The sequence below is a fragment of the Jaculus jaculus genome, chromosome 8 (genome assembly GCF_020740685.1).
Source record: "Jaculus jaculus isolate mJacJac1 chromosome 8, mJacJac1.mat.Y.cur, whole genome shotgun sequence".
Lineage (NCBI taxonomy): Eukaryota > Metazoa > Chordata > Mammalia > Rodentia > Dipodidae > Jaculus > Jaculus jaculus.
The window spans coordinates 59,538,090-59,560,214 of NC_059109.1; the positions used below are offsets into that span (position 1 = coordinate 59,538,090).

General features: G+C 39.6%; 1 non-coding gene and 1 pseudogene across 1 annotated transcript; one reads left to right on the forward strand and one right to left on the reverse strand.

The window, feature by feature from the left end:
* Positions 1 to 1,204: 1,204 nt before the first annotated feature.
* LOC101615044 lies at positions 1,205 to 21,032 on the reverse strand (annotated as a pseudogene).
* Positions 15,545 to 15,648, forward strand: LOC123463162. The gene has a single exon (XR_006638766.1). It is a non-coding gene; the product is annotated as a U6 spliceosomal RNA (small nuclear RNA).
* Positions 21,033 to 22,125: the final 1,093 nt, after the last annotated feature.

The following is a 22,125-nucleotide window of genomic DNA, read 5'->3' on the forward strand; positions in this document are numbered from 1 at the left end:
TTGCTTAGTTCCCTGCTCCATTTTATAAGTGCAATGATATTTTTATTACTCAGTTTATTGATTTCTTTGTATATTCATGATATTTAGCCTCGATCAGATATATAGCTTGTGAAGATTTTCTCCCAGTCTCTATGTCCATTGTTTCTGTTAATGATTTACTTAGCTATACAATAGATTTTTAGCTTGAGACACATGAAGTTCCAATAGTTGAGCATTTGTCTTATCCCTGAGTTTCTGGGGTCTTACTCAGAAAGTCTTTTCCTATACCTATATCTTGAAGTATTCTACTTTTTCCTCTGGCTGCTTCACAGTTTCATGTCTTATATTAAGGTCTTTGATCCCTTTAGAGTTGATTTTTGTGTGTGGTGAGAGAAAAGTGTCTAGATTCATTCTTCCATATGTGATTATCCAGTTTCTCCAGCACCATTTCTTTAAAAAGCTGCCTTTTCTTCAAGTGTGAATTTTGGCCTCTTTGTCAGATATCAGGTAATTGTAGTGACTAGAACTTATATCTGGATCTGCTATTCTATTCCATTAGTCAATGTGTCTGTTCAAAGCCAGTACTATGTATTTTTTATTATTATGGCTTTGTAGTATACCTAAAAATTAGGTGTGGTCATACCACCAGAATTATTCCATTTGCTCATGATATTTTTGTCTATCTGAGATTTTTTTGTGTTTCCATATAAGTTTTGAAACTAATTCTTGTATTTCTGTGAAGAATGGTGTCAGTATTCTTTTTCTTTATAACTGCAAAACTTTTATTGTTTTTAGCAACAATAATGTGTGTTCACTTTAGGAATATGGGAAATACAAACAGAAGAAAAATCATTCATAATCCAGTCACCGAGATTGTACTTTCATCTTTCACAAATTTTATGTGCATATATTTAGTATACAAAAGCACTTTTGCCTTTTAAAAATATGATACTCTCATACAACTTGATAACCTTTTTCATTTTTTATACTATCTGACCCTTACATTTTTGCCAGTCAGTAAAGCTCTCTTGTTTAAGTTTTAGTCTTATAGATAGGTACAAAAAAAAACACTGCAAGTAAGAAGCAGATAAGGAAGGATGCATTTAAAACCCACTAACAATAACAGGTAAAAATATGAAAATGGCCAAAGATATATCAGGAAAATGCTAATGAAAGAAAGCTGTATAGTAGTGCTAATATCAGATAAAACAGAAATCAAAGCAAGCTACATTAAATAGGGATAAGGATGGTTTTGATTGGCCTTCCAATGCAGCACTGTAAGTTTGTTCCTCACTTTCCTTATCTCATCTACTTCATCTACTTCTCTAAATGAATCTTCATTGCTTAAATGCCTGTTGTGTATATCTTCTTTAAACTCCTGGAGAGATTGAATAGCCTTTCTCTAAAGTTTCTTCTGATGTTTCCTCCTCTTCTTGTCCTTCTTCCTCCTTTGGCTTTTCCTCAGGCTTTGGTTCAGGCTCATTTTCTGGTTGTCCTTCAATTTTGTGGCAGGGTTTCAATTTACATCTGTTTCTCTTTCTCCTTTCTGCCTGTTCCCCTGGTGCTGATCCATTCACTTTCTCTTTCCTACTTTTTTTTTTAACTTTGTACAGGACGAAGACCAGACCTGCAAAATTCAAGCAAGCTGTCTCCTCCTTCTGCTAGCCTCCCACACAATCGCCAGCACAGTTGAAGGAAGCTAATACCCAGATGGAAACAAGGACCAGACTCTGGAGTCAGTAATATGATGGGCATTGCATTGAATTTATATATTGTTTTTCTTAGGATGTCCATATTCCTGATATTATTAATTCTTCTAGTCCATGAACATGGGAAATTTTTCATTTTCCCATGACTTCCTCATTTTTTTCTTCAGTTTTTCAATTTTTATTGTGAAGGTCTTTCACGTCCTTGGTTAGAAATATTCCAAATATTTAATTTATGGCTATTATAAATGAGATTGCTTTCCTGACTTCATGTCTCCATGTTTGTCATAGACATATATGTGCAAAAGCTACTGATTTTGTATTGATTTTATATCCTGCCACATAGCTGAAAGAGTTTATCAGATTTTTTTTGGTGGAAAATTTTGAGACTCAAGTATAGAATCATTTAATTTGCAAATAATACTAGTTTGACCTCATCCTTTCCAATTTGCCTCTTTTTTGCTTCTTGTTCTTATTTCTTTTTTTATTTATTAGTTTTGTACTCTGAATACAATCAAGGTGGTACCATTGTTAGCCTCCTCCTTTTCCTCCCCCCTAAGCAGGGACCTTCCTCATTGGGGAATATGAGTCATGCATTGTGGAGTTAGCCATCAGTTATGGGTAGGAAGCAATGTCTCTGTGTATCATGACCCAATGTGTGGCTCTGGCATTCTTTCTGCCCCTCCTTTCACAAACTTCCCTGAACCATGTTGGGCTCATTTTAGGTCTGCTTCAGTTATGAGGTCTTGAGAGCCTTTGTGTCTCTGGATATCTGGTTTCATAGAAGTTGATAGTTCTCTGTGTTTATCTCCTTCCCACTTGTGCTGCTACCAGGTTCACCAAGAAAACAGCACTCTTGCTTATTACCCCAATTATTCTTAATTTCAGCTGGGGCCCTTTTGAGGTGTGACGGGGTGGTTGTCTTCTTAAGATCTGCATGTATCTGAAAAACAGAAGCAAATTCTCCAACAGAAAGTAAATGGGACAACCATATTTTTCAGAGAAAATTTAATAGGTGTAGGCCCTCTTGTAGCCCACAATTGGTGGGAGCTTGATAATGGAGAGCAGGCTCATTTTTGGATATAATTCTGACTTGTTTCCCAGTTACAGCTATGAATTCCATTCCACAGAACAGATCAGCTAGCCAAATCAAGAGCAGTTGGTTTCCTACCATGGCTGTGCGCCACTATTGCACTTACGTGAGCATCACATCAGGTTGTTTGCTGATGAGTAGCTTAGGCCATGAGTTGCTTGGACAGATATTGGTAATTTTACCCCCATGACTCATGTAGCACCTTCTGGAACTAGACGTGCTGTCTGGGGACTGGCTCTCTTCCAGCTTCCAGCCATGTCACTCCATGTTACATTCCAACAGCCTATGGTGCCTTTGGTAATAGGGTTTTACCACTAACCTTTAGTGGGTCATCAAATACTCTGACAGGAATCTGTCTTCTTTTGGGAGACATTATAGGTCTCTCTGATCGGGAGCTCATTGTGGATGATAACCACATGCTGGTACTGTGAGTTACAGGTCAGCACCCAAGAAGAGAAGGAAGAAAAAGATAAGTAATATAAAAGGGATAGAGAGAAGAGGGAGAGAGAGTATGTGTATGAGAGAGAGAATCAGAAACAGGAGATTAAGGTCAGTCTTCATTTACACTCTCCAGGGCCTTGTGACTGTGATTCGGGTGTTCCCTCTAAAGGCCTGGTGAAGGTTCAACTATTTGGTCTGTTTTTTAGGATGTAGAATTTTATGGTACCATTGCTATTTAGGTCCAGTTTTGTGTATCCCCCCATCCTTAACCTCCCACACACACCCTATTTTGCAGTCTTTGAGATGCTTGCTAAATATGTCAGCATCTCGGTTAGATTCATGTTAGGAGCTGTAGATGAGTGAAACTATGTGGTGATTATCTTTCTGTGACTGGGTGAGTTCACTGAGAATGATGTCTTCCAGGTTCAACCATTTTTCTTCAAAATTCATTGTATTGTTTTCCTTAATGCTGTATAGAATTCCATTATGTAGATATACCACACCTTAGTTATCCATTCATCCAATGATGGACATCTTTGTTGATTCCAGCTCTTAGCTATTATAAATTGAACATTTATAAACATGGTTAGGCCAATCTCCCTGAACTGGAGCATGGAGCTTTTAGGGTACATGCCCAATAAGAGAATAACTGGGTCTGTTGGTAACTCTACAGTCAATTTTTTTTTTGTAGTCAGTGAATACAGTCAAGTTGGTACCATTGTTAGCCTCCTACCTGTCCTTTCCCCTCCACACAGACCCTCCTTGTTGGGGAATATGGGTCGTGCAATTGTGGTGTTAGCCTTTACTTTTGGGTAGGAGGTAATGTCTCTGCATGACCCAATGTGTGGCTCTGACATCCTTTCTGCCCCCTCTTCCACAAATTTCCCTGTGCCATGTTGGGTTCATATTAGGTCTGCTTTGGTGTTGAGATCTTGGGCACCTCTATGTCTCTGGGTATCTGGATTGGTAGGAGTTGATTGTTCTATGTGTCACTGTCCTTCACCATTGTGCTGGTTCCCAGTTCACCAAGAAAACAGCATTCTTACATGTTTCCCCAATTATTCCTAGTTTCAGCTGGGGCCCTTTTGAGTTATGATGGGGTGGTTCTCTCCTTAGGATCTGCATCTATCTGAAAAAGAGAAGCAGATTCCCCAACAGAGAAAGTAAAGTTAGCACCAAGTAAATGTGACAATCATTGTTTTTAAGAGAGAGTTTAATGGAGAGTGGGTTCATTTTTGGATATGGTTCTGATTTGTTTCCCAGCTCCTGCTATGGGTTCCATTCCACTGAGCAGATCAGCTAGCCAAATAGGGAGCAGTTGGTTTCCCACCATGGCTATGTGCCACTATTATACTTGTATGAGCATCATGTCAGGTTGTTTGCTGCTAAGTAGGTTAGATCATGGGTTGCTTGAGCAGATATTGGTCATTATCCCCCAATTGCTCATATAGCACTTTCCAGCACTAGATGCACTAACTCTCTGGGGACTGACTCTCTTCCAGCTTCCAGCCATGATACGTGCCAACGGTGTATGGTGTCTTCAACAGTAGGGTCTTACCAATAACCTATGGTGGGTCATCAAGCACTCTGACATAAATCTGTCTTCTTTTGGGAGACCTTGTAGGTCTCTGTGATCAAAAGCTCATTGTGGATGATAACTGCCTGCTGGTACTGGGAGTTACAGGTCAGTGCCCAAGAAGTGAAGGAAGAACAGGGTAAGTAATATAAAAGAGATAGAGAGATGAGAGAGAAGGGAGGAGAGAGAGAGATAAACAGGAAGAAATAATGAACAGTTTTCATTGTACCCACTTCAGGGCCGAACCCAGTGTTCCTTCTAAGGGCCTGGTGAAGGTTCAATCATTTGGTCTGTCTTTTAGGATGTAGAGTTTTATGGTACCATTGCCTTTTGGGTCCAGTTTTGTGACCCCCCCCCCTTTCTTCCTTACATTCCCCTCCTTCCCCACCATCCCTACTGTTTGGTCCTTGAGATGCTGTGTAGGTATGATGGCAACTTCGTTAGATTCAGGTTAGGAGCTGTAGACGTGTGAAACTATGTAGCAATTGCCTTTCTGTGATTGGGTGAGTTCACTGAGAATAAGCTGTTCCAGGTTTGACTATTTTTCTTCAAATTTCATTGTGCCATTTTTCTTTATTGCTGTGCAGAATTACATTGTGTAGATATACCACACCTTAGTTATCCATTCGTCTAATGATGGACATCTGGGTTGATTCCAGCTCTTGACTATTATGAATTGAGCAGCTAAAAGGATGGTTGAGCAAATCTCTCTGAACTGAACTGAAGTGTGGAGCTATTATGGTACATGCCCAGTAAGGGAATAACTGGGTCTGTTGGTAACTCTATAGTCAGTTTTGTTAGGAGTCTCCATATTGCTTTCCAAAGTGGTTGTTCCATCTTAGCATTCCCACCAACAGTGGATAAGGGTTCCTATTTCTCCACATCCTCACCAGCATTTATTTTCATTTGCTTTTTTTTTTTTTTTTTTTTTGAGGTTTCCTGTTCTTACTAGGATAAGGTAGAATCTCTTAGTAGTTTTAATTTGCATTCCCTCATAATTAGTGATGATAAACATTTCCTTATGTGTGTATATTTCTTCTTCTGTGAACTGCCTGTCCAGTTCCTTGCCCCATTTTGTGAGTGTTTGACTTTTTATTGTTTAGGTGTTTGTGTTCTTTGTAGATTCCAGAAATTAGGACCCTGTCAGTTGAGTAGCCAGTGAATATTTTCTCCCATTGTGTGGTAATCTATTGGCTTTGCTTGTTGTATGTTTGTCTGTGAAGAAACTTTACAGCTTCATGTGATCCCACTGGTTGAGTGATTTTTTTCAAGGTTCTGTGCTATTGAGGTTTTGTTCAGGAAGTCTTTTCCCTTCCTAAATCATGGAATGTTCCTCCTAACTTTTCTTCCAGTAGCAGCTGAGTTTCTGGTGTTAGATTGAGGTCTTTGATCCATTTGGACTTCATTGTTGTGCATGGCGAGATGTGTGGATCAAGTTTCAATTTCCTGCATATGGTTATCCAGTTTGTCCAGCACCATTTGTTGAAGATGCTGTCCTTTTTCCAGCCTATATGTTAGGGCCTTTGTCAAATATCAAGTAGCTGTAGTTACTTGACCAAAAGTCTGGGTCCTCAAGTCTATGCCATTGGTTCATACTCCTGTTTTTATGCCAGTACCATGCTCTTTTTATTACTATGGTTTTCTAATATAGCTTTAGATCAGGTATAGTGATGCCTCCAGAGGTGTTTCTTTGGCTGAGGATATGCTTGGATATTCAAGGCCTTCTGCTTTTCCAGATGAATTTTGAGATAAATTTTTCTATCTCCATGAAGAATGATGTTGGAATTTTGATGAGAATTGCATTAAATGTGTAGATTGTCTTTGGTAGGATTGCCATTTTCACAATGTTAATTCTGCCTATCCAGGAGCATAGGAGGTCTTTCTATTTTCTTAAGAACTCCTCAATTTCTTTTTCTTAGTGTTTGCTTGTTTTCAACGTGTAGATCTTTCACACCTGTGGTTAATGTTATTCCAAGGTATTTTGTTATTGTTGTTGTTGCTGCTGTTGCTATTGAAAATGGGATAACGTCACTTATTTCCTTCCCTGTATCTTTGTCATTTGCATGTAGAAGGCTACTGATTTTTGTGCATTGATTTTGTATCCTGCTACTTTGCTGAAGGAGTTTATCACCTTTAAGAGTTTTGGGCCTTTTGAGATTTCCAGTTAAGATGGCAGCGTAGGTACAATGCCAAAGCAGCCTAAGGGGGGAAAAGACCAAAAAAGCTCAGCAAAATACACACTTTTACTTAAAAGTGAGGTGTATAGGAAATCGAAATGGCAGCAGAAAAGTAGGAGAGATCCAGAGCCTGCACAGGCCAGCAAAAGTAGCCCTGGCAGGTCTGCCAACCATGGTGGCATACCAGAAAGCCACCAAGCTCGGCTTGAGCCATAGAAAAATCCAGGTGAGGGGAGCTTCCACTCACACTGGAGTTCTCTGCAACTCAAGAAACGTGAAGGGAGAGCAGCAGTGAACAATGTAAGAGAAGACCACGAGGTAGAAGAACACGTGGAACAGCCAGAGAACTAGAGCAGCTGCGGCTCCTTCCCCTCCCCCACCACCTATGCCCAGCTACAGTGAACAGAGCAGCGGTCCCAGGACCTGGCCATGCCAACTTGTGCCGACAGCAGGACCCAAGCAGGAGCAGGGTCTGGCAGAAACATCAGCAGTTCCGGCACCAACAATAGCAGCCCCAGCAGCCACAGATCCAGCAGCAGCAGCTTCAGTGGCAGCAGTGGCAGATCAAGCAGCAGCAGCTTCAGAGGCAGCAGCAGCAGATCCAGCAGCAGCAGCTTCAGAGGAAACAGTGGTGGAACCAAAAATGGTAGCTACAGCAGCAGCACCTTCAGCAGCAGTGGCAACAGACCCAGCAGCAGCAGCTTTAGCAACAGCAGCGAAAGATCCAGTAGCAGCAGCTTCAGCAGCAGCAGTAGTGGTTCCAGCAGCGGGGGTGCTGACCTGCAGGGCCACAGTTGCCAGCCTTGGTTTGCCCTGCCAGAAAAGCCAGTGACAGCTCCAGAAATCAGGACAGCAGCCCAACAACCGAGCCAGCAACTTGACTGAGACCATAATCATCCAAAAAGGTAACTGTGATTGATTGCACCAGGGAAAGGTTTCACTTGGTCACAAGCTGACTTGGATCCCTCAACAGACCAGATATCTTAACCTCTTCCTTGATAGAGGAACTGGTCATTATAATAACTACTCTTGCATAAATATTCAGTGCTGATTTTGATTGAATGTGTACAGTGCTTAGTTCAATTTTAGAATCTACCTGTATTTTATTCAACTCAGCCTATTTGAATACTCCCATAGCAGGTAAACTCAACCCCTAGGAACACCTTTGTAGATACTCTGAGAGCCTTAAGAGCCACACCTTAAGCTCCTATCCTGAAGATATATATATCATCAAATCAATTGATACAGCTAAGAATACCTAGCTAGTTAGAAAATCCAAACATTAACTTAATAGAGGATGCAAAAATATATACATTATAACACAAGAAACACTAAAACTCAAGACAATATAAATCCATTAAAAACTAGTAATGTATCAGAAATGACCGCCAGTGAGAATGAGTTAGAGGAAATGCCTGAAAAAGATTTCAAAAGAATGATTGTAAAAATGTTCAAGGAGGGCTGGAGAGATGGCTTAGCTGTTAAGCGCTTGCCTGTGAAGCCTAAGGACCCCAGTTCGAGGCTCGGTTCCCCAGGTCCCACGTAAGCCAGATGCACAAAGGGGGCACACGTGTCTGGAGTTTGTTTGCAGAGGCTGGAAGCCCTGGCAGGCCCATTCTCTCTCTCTCCCTCTATCTGTCTTTCTGTGTCTGTCACTCTCAAATAAATAAATAAAAAATTTAAAAAAAAATGTTCAAGGATATCAGAGAACAAATCAAAGGAGTCAGAAAGGAATTTAAAGAGGAAATCAAAGGAATCAAAGAAGACACAGGACACCAATTTCATGAAATAAAGAAGGCAATACAAGACATAAATAAGGAAATACAAATAATAAAGAAAAACCAGTCAGAATTACTAGCAATGAAGAACACAGTTAATGAAATTAAAAACTCTGTGGAAAATCTCAACAGTGGAATGGATGAAGGAGAGGACAGAAAATCTAAGCTAGAAGACCAGGTGGCAGATCTAATACAGTCCAACAAAGAGAAAGACAAACTTATAGAAAAGTATGAGTGGGAATTTCAAGATATTCGGGACACTATGAAAAGATCAAATATAAGAATTCAGGGCATAGTAGAAGGAGAAGAATTTTACTCCAAAGGCATAGTAGGCGTCTTCAACACAATCATAGAAGAAAACTTCCCCCAAATTGGGAAAGAGGTGCCAATGCAGATACAGGAAGCCATTAGAACCCCAGCCAGACAAAACATGGAAAGAACCTCTCCTTGCCATATTATTATCAAACTACCAAACACACAAACCAAAGAAAAAATATTGAAAGCAGTTAGAGAGAAAACAAGTTACCTACAAAAGCAAGCCCATCAGGATTACAGCAGATTATTCAACACAAACTTTTCAAGCCAGAAGGGATTGGAGTAATATATTCCAATTCTGAAAGATAACAACTGTCAACCAAGGTTACTTTATCCTACAAAGCTATCCATTCCAATAGATGGAGAAATAAGGACATTCCATGACAAAAGCAGGTTAAATGAGTACTTGAACACAAAACCAGCTCTACAGAAAATATTCGATAGAATCCTCCATGCTGAAGAAAAGGGAAAGCACACATATAAGGAACCTAGAAAAAACAAGAAATATTCAAATACTAGTTAACACAAGAGAGCAAAGGTAGAACTGGAACCACAAAAAAAAAATGGCAAACATAAAACACACCTTTCAATAACATCTCTTAATATCAATGGCATTAATGCCCCAACCAAAAGACATAGGTTTGAAGACTGGGTTAAAAAGCAGGATCCTACAATTTGTTGTCTCCAAGAAACTCACCTTTCTACAAAGGATGGACACTATCTTAGGGTGAAAGGTTGGAAAAGGTGTTTCAAGAAAATGGGCCTAGCAAACAAACAGGGATTGCTATCCTAATATCTGACAAGGTAGACTTCAGTCCAACGTTAGTCAAAAAAGATAAGGAAGGTCACTTTATATTGATTAAGGGCACACTCCAACAGAAAGACATTACATACCTAAACATATATGTACCTAACATGGGGGCTCCCAAATTCATCAAACAAACACAAGTTTAACTAAGGTCACAGATAACACCAAAGACAGTAGTAGTGGGTGACTTTAACACCCCACTCTCATCAATTTACAGGTCATCCCAGGAAAAAATAAACAGAGAGGCATCTGGACTAAATGAGGTCATAGAAGGAATGGACCTAACAGATATATACAGGACATTTCATCCAAATGCTGCATAATATACATTCTTTTCAGCAGCACATGGAACATTCTCTAAAATAGACCATATATTAGGACACAAAGCAAATCTTAACAAATTCAGGAAAATTGAAATAATTCCTTGCATTCTATCTGACCACAATGGAATTAAACTACAAATCAGCAGCAAGAAAGGCTTTAGAGCATACACAAAATCATGGAAACTAAACAATACACTACTAAATGATGAATGGGTCAATGAAGAAATCAAGAAGGAAATCAAAAAATTTATAGAGTCAAATGATAATGAGAACACAACATACCAAGATCTCTGGGACATAATGAAGGCAGTTCTAATAGGTAAATTTATAGCCTTAAGTGCCTATATTAAGAAACTAGAAAGATCGCAAGAAAAAAACCCAATGCTTCATCTTAAAGCTTGGGAAAAAGAAGAACAAGGCAAACCAAAAATCAGTAGACGGGAAGAAATAATAAAGATTAGGGCAGAAATTAATGAAATAGAAACAAAAAAAATTCCAAAGAATTGGGCTGGAGAGATGGCTTAGCGGTTAAGCACTTGCCTGTGAAGCCTAAGGACCCTGGTTCAAGGCTCGATTCCCCAGGACCGACGTTAGCCAGATGCACAAGGGGTGCACGCATCTGGAATTTGTCTGCAGTGGCTGGAAGTCCTGGCACACCCATTCTCTCTCTCTCTCTCTCTCTCTCTCTCTCTCTCTCTCTCTCTCTCTCTCTGCCTCTTTCTCTGTCTGTCGCTCTCAAATAAATAAATAAAAATAAGCACCCCCAAAAAATCCAAAGAATTAATGAAACAAAGAGTTGGTTCCATGAAAGGATAAGCAAGATTGATAAAGCCTTAGTAAACCTGACCAAAAGAAAGAGAGAAGAGACAAAAATTAATAAAATCAGAGATGATAAAGATAACATCACAACAGATGCCAGAGAAATTCAAAATATCATAGGGACTTACTATAAAAGCATATACTCCACAAAGTATGAAAATCTGAAAGAAATGGATGATTTCCTTGATTTATATGACCTACCTAAATTAAATCAAGATGAGATTAATCACTTAAATAGACCCATAACAAATATGGAGATCTGAACAGTTATCAATAATCTCCCAACTCAAAAAAGTCCAGGCCCAGATGGATTCACTGCTGAAATTTACCAAACCTTCAAGGAAGAGCTAACACCATTGTTTCTTAAGCTTTTCCAGGAAATAGAAAAGGAAGGAATTCTACCAAATTCCTTCAGTGAAGCCATCATCACCCAGATACCAAAACCAGGCAAAGATAGAACAAAAAAAGAAAATTACAGACCAATCTCCCTCATGAACATAGATGCAAAAATTCTCAACAAAATATTGGCAAACAGAATACAAGAATATATCAGAAAGATCATTCACCCTGACCAAGTAGGCTTTAGCAATAAGGCAAGAGATGCACATAAAAGGGATACAAATTGGAAAGGAAGAGATCAAGTTATCATTATTTTCAGATGACATGATTCTATGTATAAAGGACCCTAAAGACTCTACTAGCAAACTGTTAGAGCTGATAAAAACCTATAGCCATGTAGCAGGATACAAAATAAATACACAGAAATCAGTAGACTTCATATATGCTAACAACAAACAAAGAGGATGAAATCAGAGAATCACTCCCATTCACAATTGCATCAAAAAAATAATAAAGTACCTTGGAATAAACCTGACCAAGGAAGTAAAGAATCTCTAAAATGAGAACTTCAAAACACCCAAGCGAGAAATTGCAGAAGACACTAGAAAGTGGAGAAACATCCCTTGTTCCTGGATTGGAAGAATCAATATTATGAAAATGGCAATCTTAACAAAAGCAATTTACACATTTAATGCAATTCCTATCAAAATTCCAAAGGCATTCTTCATGGAAATAGAAAAAACAATCCAAAAATTCATTTGGAATCACAAAACACCTCAAATATCTAGAATAATACTGAGCAACAAAAGTAAGGCTGGTGATAGCACCATACCTGATTTTAACCTGCACTACAGAGCCATAGTAACAAAAACAGCATGGTACTGGCACAAAGACAGACATATAGATCAGTGAAACAGAATAGAGGACCCAGACGTAAGTCCAGGTAGCTATAGCCACCTGATATTCAATAAAAGTGCCAAAAATACTCATTGGAGAAAAGACAGCCTCTTCAGCAAATGGTGTTGGGAAAACTGGATATATATCTGTATAAGGATGAAAATAGATTCTTCTCTCTCACCATGCACAAGAATTAAGTCCAAATGCATTAAACACCTTAACATCAAACCTGAAACTCTGAAACTGCTAGAGGAAAAAGTAGGGGAAACCCTTCAACATATTGGTCTTGGCAAAGACTTTCTGAATACAACCCCAATTGCTCAGGCAGTAAAACCACAGATTAATCACTGGGACCTCATGAAATTACAAAGATTTTGCACTGCAAGCTATATATCTGATAGAAAATTAATATCTAGGATATACAAAGAACTCAAAAAGTTAAATAATAAGGAATCAAACAAGCCAATCAAAAAATGGACTATGGAGCTGAATAGAGCATTCTCAAAGGAAGAATACGAATGGCATATAAGCATCTAAAAAGATGTTCTACGTCACTAGTCATCATGGAAGTGCAGATTAAAACTACATTGAGATTCTATCTCACTCCTGTCAGATTGGCCACCATCATGAAAACAAATGATCACAAATGCTGGTGGGGATGTGGAAAAAGAGGAACACTTCTACACTGCTGGTGGGAATGCAATCTGGTCCACCCATTGTGGAAATCAGTGTGGAGGTTCCTAAAACAGCTAAAGATTGATCTTCCATATGACCCAGCTATAGCACTCCTAGGCATATATCCTAAGGGCTCATCTCATTTCCTTAGAAGTATGTGCTCAACCATGTTTATTGCTGCTCAATTTATAATAGCTGGGAAATGGAACCAGCCTTGATGTCCCTCAACTGATAAGTGAATATTGAAGATGTGGCACATTTATACAATGGAGTTCTTCTTTGGGGGGAGGCTTTTGTTTTTTTTAATCACCTTTTCAATTTCAATGGGTGTGATAGGTTTTGTGTTAGGTTTAGTTTAATCTGCTCTGGGTTTAGCTTTGGTGGATGGTATGTATCCAGGAATTTATCCATTTCCTCCATATTATCCAGTTTTGTGGAGTAGAGGTTTTTGAAATAAGTCCTGATGATTCTCCCAATTTCACTGATGTCTTTTGTGATCTCTCCTTTTTCATTTCTAATTTTTTTTTTTATTTGAAGCACCTCTTTTTTTCACATGATCAAATTGGCCAGGGGTTTGTCAATCTTCTTTATTTTTTCAAAGAAACAACTTTTTGTTTCATCAAGTTTCTTAATTGTATTCTTAGTTTCCAATTCATTATTTTCTTCTCTGTTCTTAATTATTTCTTTCTGTCTGGAGCTTTCTGGGTTGGATTTTTCTTGCTTTTCCAGTGTGTTTAGGTGGAAGGTTAGGTTATTGATTTGGGATTTCCCTGTCTTTCTTATGAAGGCATTTAGTGGTATGAATTTTCTCCTGAGGACTGCTTTCATTGTGTCCCATAACTATTGGTACAATGTGTTCTGATTGTCATTTGTTTCTAGAAATTTCTCTATTTCATTTTTTATTTCACCCACTACCTACTGTTTAAAAGTGTGCTGTTCAGTTTCCAGGAGCCAATGGGATTTTTGGTGGGTGTTTTGTTAATTTCTAGCAATACAGCATTGTGATCTGACATCATGCAGGGGATTATGTCACTCTTCCTAAATATATGGATGCGGGCTTTGGGAACCAGCATATGATCTATTTTCACGAAGGTTCCATGTGCTGCTGAGAAGAATGTGTAGTCTGTGGATTTGGGATGTCTGTTAGGTTTAAATGTTCCATAGTTTTATTGAGTTCTCTCACTTCCCTGTTTAATTTCTGTTTGGATGATCTATCTATTACTGATAATGGTGTATTGAAATCCCCAATTATGATGGTATTGGTGGTTATTTCTGTCTTATTGTCGAGTAGGTTTTTTATGAATTATTGTGCAACTGTGTTTGGTGCATAAACACTGATGATTGTAATATCCTCTTGCTGGATTGTTCCTTTGATCAGTAGAAAGTGCCCTTCTTTGTCTGTTTTGATTATTTTTGGTTTGAAGTCTATTTTATCCAATATTAGTTTGGCTGCACCTGCTTGTTTCTTATTCCCATTTGCTTAGAATATCTTTTTCCAGCCTTTCGCCAAGAGGAGGTGTCTATCTTTAGTAGTGAGGTGGTTTTCTTGAAGGCAACAGATTGATGTGTCTAATTTTCTGATCCACTCTATTAGCTTGTGTCCCTTGATGGGTGAATTAAGGCCATTGACATTTAGGGTAATAACTGTGAGGCTTGATTTGATCCCTGCCATATTATGTTGGTTTATATGGTTTGGTGTTTTCATGGATTTTGAAGTTTTTTGTGCCTTCTCTGAGATAGATTATTGTGATATGCTTCTTGTAGGTACTTGAGGTTGATTATTTGATTCTTAGGTGTAGAGAAAGAGGTTGAGAGAGAGAATGAGAATGGGTGCACCAGGGCCTCCATCCATTGCAAACAAACTCCAGACACATGCACCACCTTGTGCATCTGGCTAACGTGGGTCCTGTGGAATTGAACCTGGTCCTTTGGCTTTACAGGCAAATGCCTTAACTGCTAAGCCATTTCCCCAGCCCTTCTTTATCTCTTTTAATTATCCTTGGTTTAAAGCCTGTTTTGTCAGATTTTACCATGCCTACACCTGTTTGTTTCTCATTTCCATTTGCTTACAATATTTTCTCATCATTCTGCCCTAAAATGGTGCCTTGTAGCTTCTCAGGTATTTTTATTCTTATCTTCAGTGCAAAATATTCCATCCAATATTCTCTATAGAGATGGTTTACTCCTCATATATTCATAAAGTCAGTTTTTAGTGTGGAGAGTTTTTCTTTCATCTTTTATTATGAGGGATAATTTAGCTGGGTACAGTTTAGGTTGTCCATCGTGGTCTTTCAAAAACTGAAATGCTTCATTCCAAGCCCTTCTGGCTTTTGAAGTTTCCATTGAAAAATCTGATGTAAGTTATGAGCTGTTTTCCCTTATAGCTTTTAATACTGTCTCTTTGTTTACTGTGCTTAGTGTTTTAACTCTAATGGGATGTAGGTAATTTCTTATCCAGTCCTGACTACTTAGTGTTCTGTGTATATCTTACAAATGGATGGGCCTTTCTTTCATAAGACTTGGGATATTTTCCCCTATGATTTTATTAAAAATATTTTATATGTCCTTACTTGTAGCTCTTTCCCTTCTGTATTACCATGATTTGAATATTTGGTCTTGTTATTTTGGAAGCACATATACTAAAATTGTAATGATATAAAGAAGAAGAGCACAGCCCCTGTGCAAGGGTGATGCACATGTTTGGTTTTTTTAAAGCATCTTGCATTTCTCTCATGTTCTGTTTGTATGTTGTTGTTTTGTTTTGTTTTGTTTTGTTTTGTTTTTGAACTTGTCATTAATTTTGGCCTCTCAATTTATTTCCGCTATCTTGTCCCCATCCCTGCTAGTATGTCCTCCACATGATCTATTCTGTTGATGAGGCTTTTTGAGAGTCTTTTAATTGAGTTATTTTGTTTTCTGTTTCCATTATGTTGTTATTCAGTGCTTTGTGTTTTTATTGAATTTTATTTTCAATTTTTGATCTGACTTTCTCCTTGTCTCTAGAAATTTATTACTACATTTGATCATGTTCTCTTCGAGTTCATTCCACTCTCTGTTCTTTTGTTTAAATTTTATTTATTTGAGAGAGAAAGAGAGAGAGGAAAAGAGTCAGACAAAGAGAGAAAGGGGAGTGAATGGGCATGCCGGGGCTTTCAGCCACTGTACACAAACTCCAGATACATGTGCCATCTTGTGTATCTGGCTTATGTGGAACCTGGGGAATCAAACCTGGGTCCTTTGGCTTTATAAATGCCTGAACTGCTAAGCCATCACTCTAGCCCCTACTGTCTGTTCTTTTTGATTCTCTACTATTTTATTCAGCTATCTATTGATTTATTTTTGTTGATTCTCTTCCATTTCATGCAGCCATTTCTTCATGGCCTCAGTAAGTTTGTTGAATATGCTTATTATCATTGCATTCTAGAAATGTTTATCTTGGGTTTCTTCTAAGTAGTTTTCATTGGAGGCTTCCAGTATGAGACTAGACATTCTTGGTGAGTGTATTGTCTGTTAGTTTTGCATTGATGTTTGCCCATCTGGAGATAATCCTACTGTCTTGTCAAGAGTGCGACAGCAGCCCCACTGGTGCCTGGGTGGACTGCCCTGGTCTACCTTTCTCAGGGAGGGCATGGGCAAGTGGACTCTCTCCTGGTCTGAGGAGAGCATCAAAGTAAGCCTATGGCATACCACTTGCTTCAGACGGGAGGGAAAACCTGGCTTGCTCAGAGCCAGTATGGTCAGACAGTCCTAGTCACACAGGGGTGCAGAATTCTGGAAAATGCTTAGTTGGTTACATTTATTAGCATTTATTTTCATTATCTAAGACTTTGCTGACTTGTTGTGCGTGGCATAATTGATCCTTCCTCATTTCTTCAGCCACTACAAAACATCTTAAGGGGCAAGTGCCACCTTGTGCATCTGGTTTACATGGCTCCTGGGAAATCAAGCCTGGGTCCTTCATAGGCAAGCACCTTAACTACTAAGCCATCTCTCCAGCCCTTGATGAGATTTAGAATCACTATGGAAACACATTTATTGGTAAGTCTGTTGGGGATTTTATAGATAAGATTAATTGACGTGGGAAGACCCAACCTAACTATGGCCAGTGCCATTCTACAGGCTGGGAATCTTAAAACAGTATAAAGAGAAGAAAGCTAGCTGAGCTGTAGCATTCACCTCCCTCTACTTCCTCCATGCTATGATGAGGTGATACCAGTTTCCTGTTGCTGCATGATTGGACTTCTGCTTGAAACCACAATCCAAAAATAAACTCTGTTCTTTTTTCTCTTTCTCTGATGTGGGATTTTGTCCAAGCAACCGGAAAGTAAATTGTACAGAAAAATGGTACTGTGAACAGGGGTTGTTATTGCAGCAGATATAACAATGTGCTTCTCAATCTTTTGGAACTGCTTTGCTGCAGGATATGGGATGATTTGGAATTCTGGAGTAGAGAAGCCTTCAATTCTATAATCAATTCTTTTGACAGTTTGAGAGACCAGGAAAAAAAAAAAACCTCAGACAGGATTGACTTATGAGGTTTTAGAGAAGCATATAGACTACCAGGAAGTGGGCCTAAGGCCAGTAATGTGATATTATGGCAATTTGTTGGCAGTGGCTGGAGACCCTGGCATACCCATTCCCCCCCCCCCCTGTAATAAATAAATAAAAATAAAATACTTCAAAAAAAAATAAACACAGGCATTTTGTCCTTGTCCTTGGCATTTGAATAAAGTAGAATTTAAAAGTAATGTACTAATGTGTGTGGTAGATGAAAACTGTTTCTCTTTTTTTGTGATGGAGGAAAGTTCAAGGCAAACAAACATGACACTGTGGCATGGTTTCCCTTTGCAGCCCTAATTCAGATCTACAATGGAGTCAGTAGAGGCCAGGAAGCAAAACAAAACAAGCCAGGAGAGAGGATAAGGGGGAGAGTTTAACTGGAGAGGATAGTAGGGATATAAATAGAGGAACATAATACTATGGGTTTAAAGGTTTAAGTGAGGTTATGAGAGGCATTGGAGGAAAGGAGTAATGGAAGCAGCACTAACTAAAACTAAAGACTTATGGAAACAAAAAAAAAAGCCATATGGAAACTAACTTCTTTGTTAGGTAAATGAAAAATATAATTTGTAAGAAAGAGAGAATTCAGACAGAGTGCAATGCAGGGGTGGATAATGCTGCTCTCCGAAGTCATCCATTGTTATAGGAAAACCCCAGAGCCAAGGACAGGATAGCTCCCATTGGGTTCTTGGTCCTAGAAGCCTCTAAGGCTCCGTAAACAACACAGGCTATTCCCACGGCTATTTTGTGCCTACCAGAACTATATAGTAAATTCCTATCCCTGAAGATACCATGTACTTCAGTTGTGTAATGCTAAGAAATCAAGCTTTAACTAACTGAAAGGCTCCTCCCTGCAAAATAATGTAGTACTACAAAGTGATCTGCAAGCTACTGGGGAGAAAAATCAACAGTCTTGCCCACTGGCAGATTTACCCTGTGTGCTGCACATCCAACCAGCCAGGAAAGATGTAGCATGACTTATGAGGATAACAAGATTCTCCCTGATTGATTTGAGGCCCCCTCCATGGGAGGAAATAACTGCCTGTCACCAAAACTTTGTCAATAGCCCATGACTGAGAAGGTCATGGACTGTAGGGGGAGGAAGCTATTACTGTTGCTTGGGTAAATGGATATGATGTGCTCATCAAGCTGCCCTATAAGCACTTATGTCCATAATTTTAGAGTTATACTATAATATAATTATATTATTTTTATAGTTTACATTCATAAATTAGTGCTGTTCTTATTGTTATTCAGAGAAGCTTCTTTCTGAAGATGGCAGTGACTACTGAGGAAACTCAAAAATTGAGGTGTTGAGTTCTCTATAACATTTCTGTATGCCCTGCAAGAGTACAGGTAATGTTCAGGAGTGGAATGGAAAGTATGTAAAAGCCAGCGAATGGGGAGGAGTGCTTTGAAAAGCTTTTCAAATCTTTTACACACTGAGTAGCTGTTGCATTCATGACCTCACAGTGATGACCATTACTTGCACAATATTGCACCTCATTGGAGTCAGGTTCACATTGCTGGCAGAAATCACCCAACCAAGAGCATATTTTAGGGGGGAAACAGTTTATTTTGGCTTATAGACTTGAGGGGAAGCTCCATAATGGCAGGGGGAAATGATGGCATGAACAGAGGGTGGATGTCACCGCCTGGCCAACATAAGGTGGACAACAGCAACAGGAGACTGTGCCAAATGCTGGCAAGGGGAAACTGCCTATAACACCCATAAGCCAGCCCCTGACAATACACTGCCTACCAAAGACGTTAATTCCCAAATCTTCATCAGCTGGGAACCTAGCATTCAGAACATCTAAGTTTGTGGGGGAGACCTGAATCAAACCGCCACAGACCTATTAGCACTTTGACATGAAAATTCTCAATTAATACTAACTATAACCTAGTGATATTTGAATTTATGAGGAATTATTATTTAAATATTTTATTTTTATTTATTTATTTATTTATTTGAAAAGAGAGAAAGAAATACACAGAGAGAGGCAGAGGAAATGGGTACACCAGGGCCTCCAGCTACTGCAAACAAACTCCAGTTATGTGTGCCCCCTTGTGCATCTGGCTTATGTGGGTCCTGGAGAATTGAACTTGAGTCCTTTGGCTTTACAGCAAGTGCCTTAATTGCTATGCCATCTCACCGGCCTGAGAAATTATTATTTGCCTACAGTTTTCATGAGATATAAAGTGTAATATTGTGTATTATACATGATTATTATTGTATCTGCTTTGGCAAAAACTCCAGTATAAAGGTATCAGGATAACTTAATAGCAGTAATGGTTATTGACTAATATCCTTAATTTTTAAATAAATTCTAATTATACATAAGGTCTATTAACCCATTCTTATTTGAAAAATAAAAATATCACAAATAAAGGCAAAGATTTTTTTCTTATAGCCCTTAATCCACAGATTAAAAACTGAGTAGTTTAACTTCTGCCTTCCAAGTATCAGATAAACAATTCTTGTGGCAAACTCTAAAATGGAAACATACTGAGAAAAAAGAGAATCTGAGAAAATGTGAAGTAGAGGACAAAATTTGAATTAGTTTGAATATCATACTGTTAATTGGACAGAAAGGCTGGCATTTACTTAGTTCCTCATGGGTCGTCACAGAACAGCTCCCACAGCCTCTCCTACCAGGCACACATCTCCCAGGAGTGGTGGCACATGCCTTTAATCTCAGCACTCAGGAGGCTGAGGTAGGAGGCTCACTGTGAGTTCCAGGTCAGCTTGGGCTAGAGAGAGACCCTACCCCAAAAATAAAGAAAAAGAAGAAGAAAGAGAGAGAGAGAGAGAGAGAGAGAGAGAGAGAATGAAAGGCATGTGCAGGGAGTGGCTACAGACGCCATTACAAGATGGCGCTGACTTCCTGCTGAGAGTGGTGACGAACAACCCCCTACTTGGTCATATCCTGGCGACAGTCTTGCTTGATGCTGCGCATGCACATGATGTAATGCATCCTGGGCCTATCCCGTGGCCCTGGGTGATGGGGGAGCAGGTAACGGCCAATCCGTAGGTGTCTAGTAGTATTACACCCTATAAAAGCAGCTACACTCCTGCACCCCGGCCCCTTGCCATCAACCTTTTTGTTAACCAAGAGGCTCTCCAATAAAGTGTGATCGAGAAGGATCCTTGTTTGCTGGTCGTGCTTTTCCTGCGGGTCAGGGGGCTCGCAGCAAGTGGTGCCAAGGAACCCAGGACACCGGGTGCCAGAAGGGCATCGGGCGAGGGGCCGAAGAGGATCCAGAACTTGACACACGGAGAGTTACCCCAGTCATGCTAGATCTATTGACGGACCCGTATTTCATTCTTGCCATTTGGCTTCTTGTGTGGTTTCTCCTTCTTGTTTTGTGTTGCTGTTGCTGTGAACCTGAGGACAGTGTCACTGCTTAGGTGAGGACTAACCTCGCAGCTCGGAATCGAAAATAAAAGACCTTGGTAGATAACAAGGTTTTTCGATCTGTCACTCACTGTATTGCTTCTTTTGTTAGGCAGATAAATCGCTGGTAGATAACAGCGTGCGCCATGGGCAATTCTCAGAGTACAAACTTTGCACCCGATAATTTTGTCCAACCCATAAAAGAATTGCTTAAGCAGAGGGACATTAAGATCTCATCCGCGACCATTAAGAAAATAGTCAGAAACCTAGATGAGATCGCGCCATGGTTCGCGGTGTCGGGTGATCTTTCCCTCCTTACGTGGGAGAAGCTAGGTCGCGATTTAGAACGGGCAAAGGAGGAGGATAAAATAGGAAAAGGCACGATGCCGTTCTGGCGCCTTATCCATTCTTGTTTAAGTAAAGGAAACCACATAGAAATTATTAAAAGGGGACGAGAAGCTCTAGCAAGACATCAGGATAGTCTTTCTGAGTCTGATTCAGGGGAGTCAAAAGTTAGGCCTAAGAAAAAAGGAGATATAAAGAAGGAGAAACATATACAAGATAAAGATAAAAGCCTGCAGGAGGAGCTTGAAGAGATGGGGGAAATAAGTCATCACTTGCCTGAGAAAGGGACTAAAGGGGCCTTTACCAGGCTGTATCCCCCTATTGAAGAGCTTGTACGTTTAAATGTTTTTGAGACAGATGAGGAAATCACCTCCAACTCAGACCTAGAGGAGGAGGAGGAGGAAGAACCATTAAAAAAGGGGGGGGAAGGAATCAAGGAAGTCACAAAAAGGCACTATTCATCTCTGCCTAGGCGCCCCCTACTAACAAAAGGAAAACAGGCCCAGGGAGATGGTCCTTTGCATTTGAAAGAGCCGTCTGTACCTCCGGCCCAGGGAGATGGTTTTCTGCATTTGAAAGAGCCGTCTGCACCTCCCCCCTATAACTCTGCTAGAGACACATGCCGCTTCATAAAACCAAAAACATGGTCGCGGCTAGTCTCAGTTTTCCCTGTATTTATGGATCCAGTGACCCATCAGAGGAGGTATGATCCAATTCCTTACAGACAATTAAAAGACTTAGTTCAAGCAGCAAAAGACTTTGGCCCAGCTGCGGATTATACTGTTGCACTATTGCGCAGGATTGTTACAGATCCTTTAACGCCCACTGATTGGATAGAATTGGGTAAAGCTTGCCTTACAAAAGGCCAATTTTTAGAGTGGAAAGCCATAGTTATA